Source organism: Rutidosis leptorrhynchoides, chromosome 3 (assembly GCF_046630445.1).
Source record: "Rutidosis leptorrhynchoides isolate AG116_Rl617_1_P2 chromosome 3, CSIRO_AGI_Rlap_v1, whole genome shotgun sequence".
NCBI classification, from domain to species: domain Eukaryota; kingdom Viridiplantae; phylum Streptophyta; class Magnoliopsida; order Asterales; family Asteraceae; genus Rutidosis; species Rutidosis leptorrhynchoides.
In genome coordinates this window covers 381,858,522-381,870,596 of record NC_092335.1, presented here as the reverse complement: position 1 = coordinate 381,870,596, position 12,075 = coordinate 381,858,522, and the positions used below count along the sequence as shown (strand labels likewise).

The 12,075-nt window shown below is 35.6% G+C and overlaps 1 non-coding gene across 1 annotated transcript; it reads left to right on the top strand.

Moving 5' to 3' along the window:
- The first annotated feature begins 4,840 nt into the window (after positions 1–4,840).
- On the top strand, positions 4,841–4,947 carry LOC139903742 (small nucleolar RNA R71). The gene has a single exon (XR_011778537.1). It is a non-coding gene; the product is annotated as a small nucleolar RNA R71 (small nucleolar RNA).
- The last annotated feature ends 7,128 nt before the right edge of the window (positions 4,948–12,075 follow it).

Below are 12,075 nucleotides of genomic sequence, written 5' to 3'. Positions count from 1 at the left end.
GACGAAATTTCTTTTGAGGTGTGGATAATGTAACATCCCGCATTTTTCCGTTAAATTTATTTTAACACCGTCTTTTTTTTTTAATAATATCTTTCGTCATTTAATTTGGTATCTTTCGTTAACTAACGTTCATAATATCCTCGTTATTTAATTATAACGTCACCCGTTTACTCGAGCGTTTTAAAATATTCGTTTGGTTATTTTCCGCACCCGACTACAAACTCGAGGGACTAAAATTGACACGGGGCAAACTAGTTGACTAGGTCACCTAGTCTACCCCAATCACCACCATTCAACCATCTCTCTCTCTCTCTCTCTTTCTCTCTAGCAAGAACACACCCAATTTCCAAATTCATTCAATCATCATCTAAATTCGATCTAGGAGGCTTACAACAAAATAAACTACATATTTGTGATTCTCTCTTCATCCTCTACATTTTGATACCAATATCATCAAGTTTGGGTAACATTTCTAAAACTCTAGATTTCTTTAAATTCGTGTTCTTGACTTATAAAGTTGTTAATTAGTTTCTATGGCTCATCGTGATGTCGTGTATGTAATTTGTATGCTCGATTCGTTGTTTTTGGTGTAACTAGCTCATTATGAAAATTTGCTTGCTAAATCTTTGATTTTGAATGATCAAATGTTGTTAGATTGTTAAAGTGCATGTTTTAAAAGTGTTACTAGTATCATTAGCTTCGTTTTGATGTATAGGTTGATTAAGGAAACTCCAAGAACATGATTAGTGATTTTGTGAACTTGGATTAGGGTTTGATAAGCTTTATATGAACTTTTGGTGCATCAAATGCTATGAATTGTTGTTGATAAGTGTTTAGTTTCAATGTGTGTTTGATTACCTTCGAAACGGCATATCATACATGTAAATTGGTTGCCCGAATCATGAAATGCGTTTTTAGAACTTGAAACTTTGATTATGAACGTTTAATGCGGTTTTTGGTTGTTGTTAGTGATGAATTGCTTGATGAAATGTGCTTAGTTGTTTTCCTTGTCAAATTACCTTTCCAACGATATATAGTATGCATTTTGGATGTTTTCGGTTCATAAAATATGTTAATTTGAGTTTTGGTTCGTGACTTGGACCATTTTTCTGCAAACTGCATGTTTCCCAGGTATTGCGCGCCGCGCATATACCCGCGCGCCGCGCAGAATTAGAAATCCCAGATGTTTGCCTTCGTGGTTAAGTTCTGACCAGGATTTACACTTGGGTGCGCGCCGCGCAACCCATTGCGCGCCGCGCATATGCCCAGCTCATTTTTGTTTTTATTTTTCCTTTCACAAAATGTTTCCCGCTTAACCGTAACTCCGATTAACATGAAACTTGGCCATTCTTCTCATAAATGATTTCTCATCATGGGAAAATTGTCGGATACCCGACCCGACCACGTTGACTTTGACTTTGACCAAGTTTGACTTTTAGTCAAACTTAACCAAACAATTATACGATCGTTCTAACATGCTTAATTACTTGTATCGTGCATGAAACTTGACTAATTGATTCACATGCTACATAATCGAGTTGTAACGAGCCATAGGACTAATTGAACATCTTTGACCGTTTGTGTTTACCGTTATTGATACAACCTATATGTTTAGGTCAAGACTAGCTTTGTCTTTGCACGCGTTTACTTGTCGAAGTACTTTATTAACTCTTGCACTCAAGGTGAGATCATAGTCCCACTTTTACTCTTTTTGAACTTATATTTGGGATGAGAAAACATAAACGATTCTTTTGAACTAAGTGAACACAAGAACGGGAAAACAAACATTCTACATACGAGTTTAGAACAAAAATCCTCAATTCGATTATCATTAGTTACACTTGCCGGGTGTAAGCGAGAACTTATGTTATATGGCCATATGGGTTGACAACCCTCATCTTTGACGGTTCGCTACCGTCTACGGATGAAATATATTTTCGAGAATCAGTGTTTGTTCTAGCACTATGGATGGGGTATACAATGGATGGAATGTTAAGCTTTGATAATTGGGTGCTCGTGAAACAAACTTTTGGAATGTATTACTATTATTTCATTGATGCAAATCTTGTGGTTCACTTGTACTCACTTACTTAAACCTATGATTTCACCAACGTTTTCGTTGACAGATTTCTATGTTTTTCTCAGGTCTTGCACGATATGTGAAACATGCTTTCGCTTACTATTTGATACTTGCATCCGATGTCGAGTATACATGCATTTCATGGAGCGTCTTTTGACTTTACTTTAAACCGTGTCGCCGAGATTTCAATCGTACTTATAACGTTGTAACTTAACTTTTGGTTGAACAATTCTTGTAAACTTTGAAACAATCTTTATTTTGAAATGAAGGCGACATATTTTGGTCAAACGTTATCTTAAAGACTTATAATCAGGTAATGGGACCCACGTAACCGACGCCGTCACTTGACGATTTGTCGGGGTCGCTACACTTGTAGGAACGAGTTCATCTTTATCATTTAGAATAACAGTCGTACCTCCTTTCTTGGGTACTACATGTACGGGACTTACCCACGGGCTATCGGATATAGGGTAAATTAACCCGGCATCAAGTAATTTGATGACCTCCTTTTTGACAACTTCTTTCATGTTAGAGTTTAACCTCCGTTGCCTTTGTACCACGGGTTTAAAATCTTCTTCCATTAGGATTTTGTGAGTACAATAAGCAGGGTTAATCCCAGGAATATCAGTTGTTTTCCAGGCAATTGCCTTTTTGTGGGTTTTTAAAACAGACATTAACCTACCCTTTTCGTCATCGGAAAGTTTTGATGAAATTATGACGGGTAATTGTGACGTTCCTTGGAGATAAGCATACTCCAAATGTTCCAGGAGTTCTTTAAGCTCCAAGGTGGGTGGTTCTTCCAAGGAAGATTTTATCCGAAACCTATTACCATCGGTAATTTCTTCAAAAGGTTCATCTTCCCTGGGAATTTCCTCTTCTACGTATTCTTCATCAGTGAATACCTTCAACAGCTTGTCTAACTCTATATCGACATCAAAATCTTCACCTTCACCCATCGGGGTGAAATCTGAGGTGTCGACATTTAACAATTCTTGTAGTTCTTCCTTAATACAACAACCAACAATGTCTATTTGGAAACATTCGTCATCAGGAGACATAGGGTGTTTCATTGCCTTATCTATGTTCAATATAATTCTATCCTCCCCCACACCTAAGCTGAGATTTTTCTCTTTTACACACACAATTGCGTCTGCAGTATTCAGAAAGGGACATCCTAGAATTAGGGGAACCTTACTATCTTCTTCCATTTCAAGAACAACGAAATCAGCAGGAAAGATTAAGTGATTTACTTTAACTGGTAGGTTTTCAGCAATGCCAATAGGATAGTTGTAAGTTCTATCAGCTAATCGTATACACATCCAGGTTGATTTTAAATCACCTAAGTTCAATTTTAAGTATAAGGAGTGAGGCATAAGGTTAATGCTCGCTCCTAAATCAGCTAATGCATCGTACATTACTGAATCTCCCATCAGACAAGGAATGATGAAACTTCCAGGATCTCCAAGTTTTGGTGGCATATTTTGCTTTTGTAAAATTGCTGAACATTCCTCATTAAGGAATGTGGTTGAAACTTCTGCATATTTTCCTTTGTCAGCTATGAGATCTTTGATAAATCTTCCATAATTCGGCATACCCGCAAGAACATCTACAAGCGGTACATTTATACAAATTTGCTTAATCATGTTAGCAAACTTGTTGTATTGTGCTTGTAATTTATCTTTCTTCAAACATTGCTAATATGGAATTTGAGGTTTGTATACCTTCAATGGTGGTTAATTTTGAGTCTTTGGTGTACTTGTGGTTGGCATCATATTTTCTTCCACCACAGGTTCTTTGTCTTTTGAAACAGGAATAGGAGCATGAGGGTTAGGAATATCGGGGTTAATGGTTAACCCACTTTTCGTAGTTATGGAATTAACTTGCGAAAAATTACTTGGATTTTGAGTTTCCTTATCCTTAGGGTTTGGTTGCGTGTTGGATGGTAAAGTTCCCGATTGCCTTTCAGCAAACAATTGGGACATTCTTCCCATATCTCTTTCAAGGTTTTAAATTGACGCTTGATGATTCCTTTGTACTTGCTCGTTTCCCGTTTGGACTTGATGTAAGTGTCTCTTCACTTGCTCGTTCGTTTCTGATTGACTTTTGACAAAATTCATCATAACTTCTTCAAAGTTAGATTTCTTCTCTACTGGTTGCGTGTTATGATTTTATTGTTGATATGTTAATTGAGGTAACGGTTGTTGTTGGAAATTTTGTTGAGGTGGAAATGGAGGTTGGTTTCTATTGAAAAAGCTAGGTGGTCCGTTTCTTTGAAAAGCAAAATTCTTCGGGTTTTGTTATCCTGGGTTTGCAGGTTGATAATTAGAATTCCCTACTTGAAAATTGCCTTGTCTTTGATTAGCCATAAAATTAACTTGTGTTACTGAGTTCATTGGCCGATCATTGATATCACAATCTTTCGTGAAATGTGGCTGTCCACAGATTTCAGAGCCTACTTGCAATGCTAAAACTGTTGAATTTAGTTTATCTATTTCTCTTTCAAACTTTTTGAATTGATTCAACAGTGAAGTTATGGTTGTGTTGTTGCCTTCATTTTCTTCAAGGCTTGCCACCGTCCTTCTAGGTTGTTGATCTCTAGACGGTGTCCATTCAAAAGTATGAACTGACATGTCTTCTAACATGTCATACGCTTGATTTGGTGATTTGTACATAAATACTCCTCCAGTGGAGGAATCTAATATACCACGAGTATGTTCATCAATACCACGATAGAAAGTTTGTACTATTTTCCCTTTTTGCAATCCGTGTTGCGGACAATTTCGTAACATTCTTTTTAATCTTTCTCATGCATCATAAAGAGTTTCATCTGACTTTTGTTTAAAAGTGGTGATTTCAGTTCTAAGTCTTTCGGCTTTTGCCGGTGGGAAAAATCGGGTAATGAATTTATCTCTTAATTCGTTGAAAGTTGTGATAGAATCAGGTTTTGATGCTTTCAACCATGCTTTTGCGTCTCCGATTAACGAGTATGGAAAAGTTCTTAACTTAAATGCATCTGAAGAAACATCTTTGGTTTTGTACAGTTCACATAATCTTCAAAAGCTTCTAGATGTTCTATCGGATTATTATTAAGTCTTCCGTCTAATTGGTTCTCACATACCATGTGCATAAACTGTCCCTTGACTTCCCAGTTTTCAGCCTCAATTTCGGGTCTTCTTATAGGTGCAAGAGCGAGAGGGGGAGCAGTTTGTCTGGTATTCCACATTGGTAGATCATTTAGATCAAGTGTTACTTCAGCCATTTCTTCTTTAATGACGATGATTTCAGGTTCAGTTTTGATTTTTGGTTGATAACTAGTGTTTCCTACTTGTTTTTCCTGTTTTAATCTTTTAATCAAGCCTCTTTCAGGTTCTGGATTAAGTGCAACGAGTTTAGGATTTCCTGAACGGGTTATACAATTACTAAATTGTATGTAGTCTTGAAGGATTTATTCACTAAGTGTATAAACATTGAACTTTCTTGAAAATGAATTTTCACAAAAGGATCGAATAACATAAAAACAATGATAAAACCTTTAAACAAACAGATTTTCCTTCTGATTTTGCCCACGTTTCGAATAGCCAAAAGATGCAGCAGAGGGGCAGGATTCGTTTGGTCCCAATATAATTGGGTACTATTTGGCTCCAATAACCCAGTCCACGTACAAATCTAACTACTACTACGAATCAGAAAAATTATCTATTTATTTAACTGCCAACTTTCCCCGCAGCGGCGCCAAAAAGTTGATGTGCGTGATCGTGTCCTTTTATTTTGAACGGATTTAGATTGAATTTATTACACCAATTTGTTGTGATTATATGGCTTTTTTATGATTTCGGATTGATTTCACACAAATATGCAACTTTGTCCTATCCGTATAGTAATATTTTATTTGGTAAATCCGGTTCGTTCTATAGGGAAATGGAGTTTTCAAGATTTTTAATTGCTAAAAGTTAAACTATTTAAAAGGGGGATTTTGGATTAGGCTTTACTTATAACTAAATGCAATAACTAAATTAACGAAACTAAATAAAACTACAATTTATACTAATTTGTAAAAAATAGAAGAAATAATTTTTTCATGGCAATATAGTAGAATAGTAAAAAGTAATTAAAATTTACTATATGGTAAAAAGTAATACGGTAAAAGTAAATAAAATTTATCTGTGTAGTAAAAAGTGAAATTGATGAGATTTAAGATTGAGTAAAGTAGTGGCTACTAAAATATGTCCCCTCTGGATTATGGATTGTTTTTAAGTCCGATTACGATGTTTTAATATATATCCTTATACTTTATCTTTCGATTTATAAAGATTTAACTAACTAAAATTAAATCTAACTTTTGTTAGATATTGTTTTAGCGAATTAAATTATACCCCGACTATTCAAATTGAGATTTAATCCAGTTTTAACTTTCGCTAATACCAAAATTATAACGGTCTTCCCTTTTTATAATTACACGATTATATAAACTATAATATTACCCAAACCACCGGATCACACTTCTAAATTGTTGTCAATAATTTGTCCATATGTCCGTCTAGATCACTAAAGTGTTGAAGCACAATTTATGTAAATTTAATTAACTTTCGCTTATCAATTTTAATAAATCATGTGATAGGAGTGAAAATATTAAATTATATAACAATGGGTCGGTGATTAAACTTAATATTAAATAGTCAAAGTTACATCATAATATTATAATATGGTTCAATCCATTTGTCCAGAGGATCTACATTTTAGTTTCCACTATGGGTTTTTAGTTGGACATTATAACAGCATAAAAATATAAATTATATAAAGTGGACATGATAACAATAATAATAGGAACAATAAATAATAACGACGATAATAATAAATGACAATAATAATAATAAAAATAGTAACAATAATAATAACGACAATAATAATAACGATGGTAATAATAAATAATAACGATAATAATAACAACGATAATAACAATACTTAATAATATTAACAAAGTTGGGACGTGGAGACTTACAGCGGGTAGGAATGGTAGAAAAGCAGTACTATAATACCCGTAAGCTTGAATTATACCACAACTACTACTTGGATAAAATATTAAATACTACTAATATTAAAAAGAAAGTGAGAATTGAGAATTGAGATGTGAAACTATCCTACTGATCGATTAGATGTGTATTTTGCTTCTCTGCACCTTACTCCTTATTTATAGAGTTTAAAAAGTCACTATTGATTAATGGAAAGTTTGATGGGAACATCTTGACTCACTTCATCCGTTCATTTTAATTCTGCACCTTGTCGACATAATATATATTATTATATATTATTATTATATTATTATTATTATTATGAATTATTTATATATTATATTATATTTTTGTGCATAGTTGACTTGTAATTTTAGCTCCGTTGAGTCGTACGTTGATACTTGGTTTATGTCTCGGTTTCGGATTTTCGAACGCCTTTTCATATGCTTAGATATCTTGTACTTTGCGTTTCGCGGCTTGTACTCTGTCTATTTTTAGCCGTTATTCATCGATAAATTAAACCACTTGGAGTGTAACTTGTACTTTTGAGCATTTTGGACGTTTTGGTCTTTCAAATCTTCGTTTTCGTCTTTAAATCTTCATTTTTGAGCGATTTGCGTCTTTCGTCTTCACACTTATTTATTTAAACGATTACAACTAAAAATAAGGAAATTACAATTAAAAACATTACATATTGGAACGATATTGCGTCTAAATATATGATCATTTTAAGCAATATCAACAACTTATAGAATACTTGTATACACTTGCGAGTGTACATATATTTATAACTATGAAATCTTGTGGTCTATATTTATATCGATGATTAATCTATATATCTCACCAACCTTTGTGTTGACTGTTTACGCATGTTTATTCTCAGGTCTTTAAGAAAGTCTTCCGCTGTTGCATTATCTGAGCAAGTTGTGCATGGAGTCTCATACTTTTATTTAAATAAAGTGTTGCATTTAATAAAACCTTTGTCATGTATTATATTCAACTGTTACGTCACGTGTGTAGTATTTAGAAACCGATGTATTTTGGGGATTATTTCTTAAATAATCGCCCACTTGTTTAAAATATGCATTATGTATAATAATGATGTGCTTTTTATGAAACGAATGCAATATTTTCTAAAACGTATCATATAGAGGTTAAATACCTTGCTATGGGACCAATGAGAACGTACTGCGTTTATAGTAATATGGACAGGTTGTTTCACATCTGGAAGCACATGGATCTTTCCACCGGACGCCTGACTTATCACTCTGATTTGCAAATGATCGAGGATATTCACAGCTTGTTCGCTCTCCTAGAAAGAGATAATTTCGAAAGCACACCAGACAGGCTAGTGATTTATGTAACAATTGATCACCATGCTGATCTGATTATCAAAGATTTATGAGACGCTGTTACGGAGGAAGTCAGGCGAAACAATCCGTTCTCTCATCTTGAACCAGATCGAGTCAACATTGCCACCTATGTTACGAAGCAGATATCACGTATCTTCCACGAATCCAAGATCCTAGTTTCACATTTAAAGCTAGATGTTGGGAGATATACTCAAAGACGGTGACATTAATGCTCGGATCAGGATTGCTATTCACTTCTTTTCAGCTTCGTCTTTTAACAAATCTGTGCAAAGCTACAGACTCTTATTGTGGAGATCACCATTCCGAAGACTTCGAAATTCTAAAGATACAGTTTCTAACATTGTTTCAAGACCCCCGAAATGAGTATCCCATCAGAGAAACAAGCACCACCAGTACTGCTTCTATGATTGACATTCATGGGTCAACCAGCAGAGCCGTAGATCATATTCTCATCGGACTTCAAGACTTATCAAGAGCCAAAATTGCGCACTACTTATCTTTCAGAAGATCTTCAAGAGAAGTGTCAGATCTTCTACCACTATTGGTCCGACACTTTCTCAGGATTTACCCGCCAAGACTCACATTCCCTCGAGAAGACCAAGATTACAACCATCAGCGAGGAATGTTTGCTTTTTAAAGTGTCACTACGGTCGAGCCACGACCTTAAACAAAAGCGCTTCTCGGGAGGCAACCCGTGCAATAAAGTAGAGTAGAAGAATAAAGGATGACAAATGAGCCGATCAATAAAAGACGCAAGGATTGAAAACCATCCGCATCTGCAAGGGGTATTTCTTTCTTTTCGCTACTAGCTCAAGATTCAAACTATGCCACATCCTAGCTTATCACTAAGTGTGGGATTCCTACCCAATTAAAACACTAGACAAATACTCCCAAATCTTCAACTAAAACTCCTAAGTGTGGGATACACTAGGAACATTGAGGACAATGTTTGTCTAAGTGTGGGATGTTGGTATAATCTTTTTATGCTGTATTAAAATAACCCGTTACGAAGATTCCAAGTCCTTAAGCCAAATTTCAAAATTTTTGCAAAAGAAAGCCTTTTCGAAAAAGTATTTTTGAAAACCTAAAACGTTTGTCAATAAAAGTAAGGCTTAAGTAGGGTGGAAATCTTGTTAGGTTGAACCAAATCTCTAATAGATCATTGCATGACTAAGGCATTATCGACCTAAATTGATTATGGTGAGGCACCCCAAATAAGACCAGCATTCATCTTTAATGCTTCACTATTTTCCGTTGAGAGAGCCGATGTCTGTACTCAGAACCAGAACTTTCTTTAGGTCTACATTTTCGAGCAGCGAAACGAGATTCGGTTATAATCAGAAGAGCTAGCCATTTGTCAAAAATAAGCCTTTCGCACCTCCACTACTTCTACTCCACAACCACACCCACATCATCTTTGCTATTACTCGAAAAATCTAGAAAATGAGATTCCTTTCGAAAACCTGATGTTATAAACCTCTTAAGTATCATGGCAAAGGTCTTGAAAAAGTTTACCGGCAAAAAGTTTCTCGAGATGAAATCTCCAGAATATATATATATATATATATATATATATATATATATATATATATATATATATATATATATATATATATATATATATATATATATATATATATATATATATATATATTTCAAAGTTCTGAAAAAAGGAGCAGAAGTTAATAAGAGAAATGCTGAAGAAATCTTGATCGAAAATGATTATCAAATGAAGAAAAGTTCAAAAGTGCTTCTCAAATACTTCAGCACTCCTATCTATCCAAATAAAAGTCTGTATAAAGACTACATTACCCTTTTATCTCACCCTTCAAAAACAACTTCACTACCACTCCAAAATTCCTTTTCCATCATTGACAAATGACCTAGAAGCTAAGATTACTAACGTTCTCGCCTTAGCAGCAAGGATTTGAGTCTTTATCAAGCCTATGACGATGGGTGCAGCATGACTGGCTACGAGTGAAGTCATTTCTTAGATCTATAGGGAACCCTAAATACTTGTGTGATTTGAGTGACCTATGAAAGCTAGCCTATGTCATGTAACCTCCTCGCATGCTTGCAGAGATAGTTTCAATGATAACATAGATGACTCACCTTATCTTTTTACTCTTATAATAAAAGAAAACTGCTTAGGCTATTAGAAAAGAATTTCCGAAAAGATTCTTAAGGAAATGAGAGTTTGCTTGAGGACAAGCAAAGTCTAAGTGTGGGATATTTGGTATCGGCTAAAAAGTCACGTTTTCACCCCGGTATTAAGGCCCAAAAACAATAAAGATTCGAACTTTGTCGGCAAAATACCCACTTCGTCGGTTAGAATTGAAGAACAAGTAATTACGAAGACGGTGCAAAAAGAATCAAGAGAATCGGAGCTAAAACGAAGATTCTAGAGCGAAAACGGTGAAAGACAAGAAATCAAGTTACGATCCAGGGTATCAGCAAGACAAACGGCTTGCCAAACAGGTTGCCAAACGGCCTGCCAGTGTGGCAAACAGCCTGCCAAATGCCCAGATCAAACGACCTCGTTAAACGGCTTTCCTTAGCAAACGGTTCCTGCAAACGACTTGCCAAACGGCCTGCCAGCCGTTTGCAGGCAAATGTTGTGCTTATTTAAAGGGTCTTTGTCATTCATTCCAACGCACACTTCAATTCACATCTTTCTCTCTCTTGTACAATATTAGTCATACTCTCAACTCTCAAGTCCTTCGACTCCGTGCGGGAAACCTAGTACCCAGAAAAGAACGCCGAAGATTGTATTAGGAGCGGTCTGGAGTCTTGAAGTTGTCACTTTTGTATTCAGAACTCATTTAATCTACTGGTACTTCTATCCCTTATCTCTATATAATCATTATGTTCTGTGATATTGTTGCCATGATTAGGGAGTAGTTATCTTTAGTGTATGCTATGATGTAAGCAGTTATAATGCCGAAATAATATTATGGTTTGTGTATGCTGTTGAAATGCTTTCTGATTACGCTTTAAACTCAATCGCTTTTCCAACTAATAGAACGTAGTTATTGGCTCTGTTATTGGGAAGTCGCGAACCCCGATTCAGAGTACACTATCTGTGTCACCCCTTGGTAAGAGAAGTCTATCGGATACAACGTAAGATCGACTGAGGCACACCGGTTGTAGTAAGTCTATCAAGCTTTGGATTCCAACTGAGGACTCTTTCGTAGTGAAACATCTGACTAGACCCTTAGTACATTGTCGGTCCCAGACCATGATAGTGTAGTCACCAAGCATATAAACTCCGTACGTGCACGCTGAAGCATAGTGGTTGTTGTAAGTTGTACCTCTGCTAAGTAAGGCCATGGAACCCGGTCAGTGTTGATTAGTACACTGTACCATAACGCGGTCTCAAGCATTGCACCCCGCTTGAGGGATTCTTAGTTAATTAAGGAACTGTTTGTTTAGAAACATAAAGGATTGGACCGTTAGGATAACCGAACGTGTTCATGGAAGTCAGCTTGACTTGGCCATGTTGTTCTTTATGGTTGAACTCTTTTTAAGGGCTTAACTATCTTTTAAAACCAATCATTAACGAAAGCATTGAAACACATCACGTCTCTCGGATATGGTAAACCATGTATTCTAT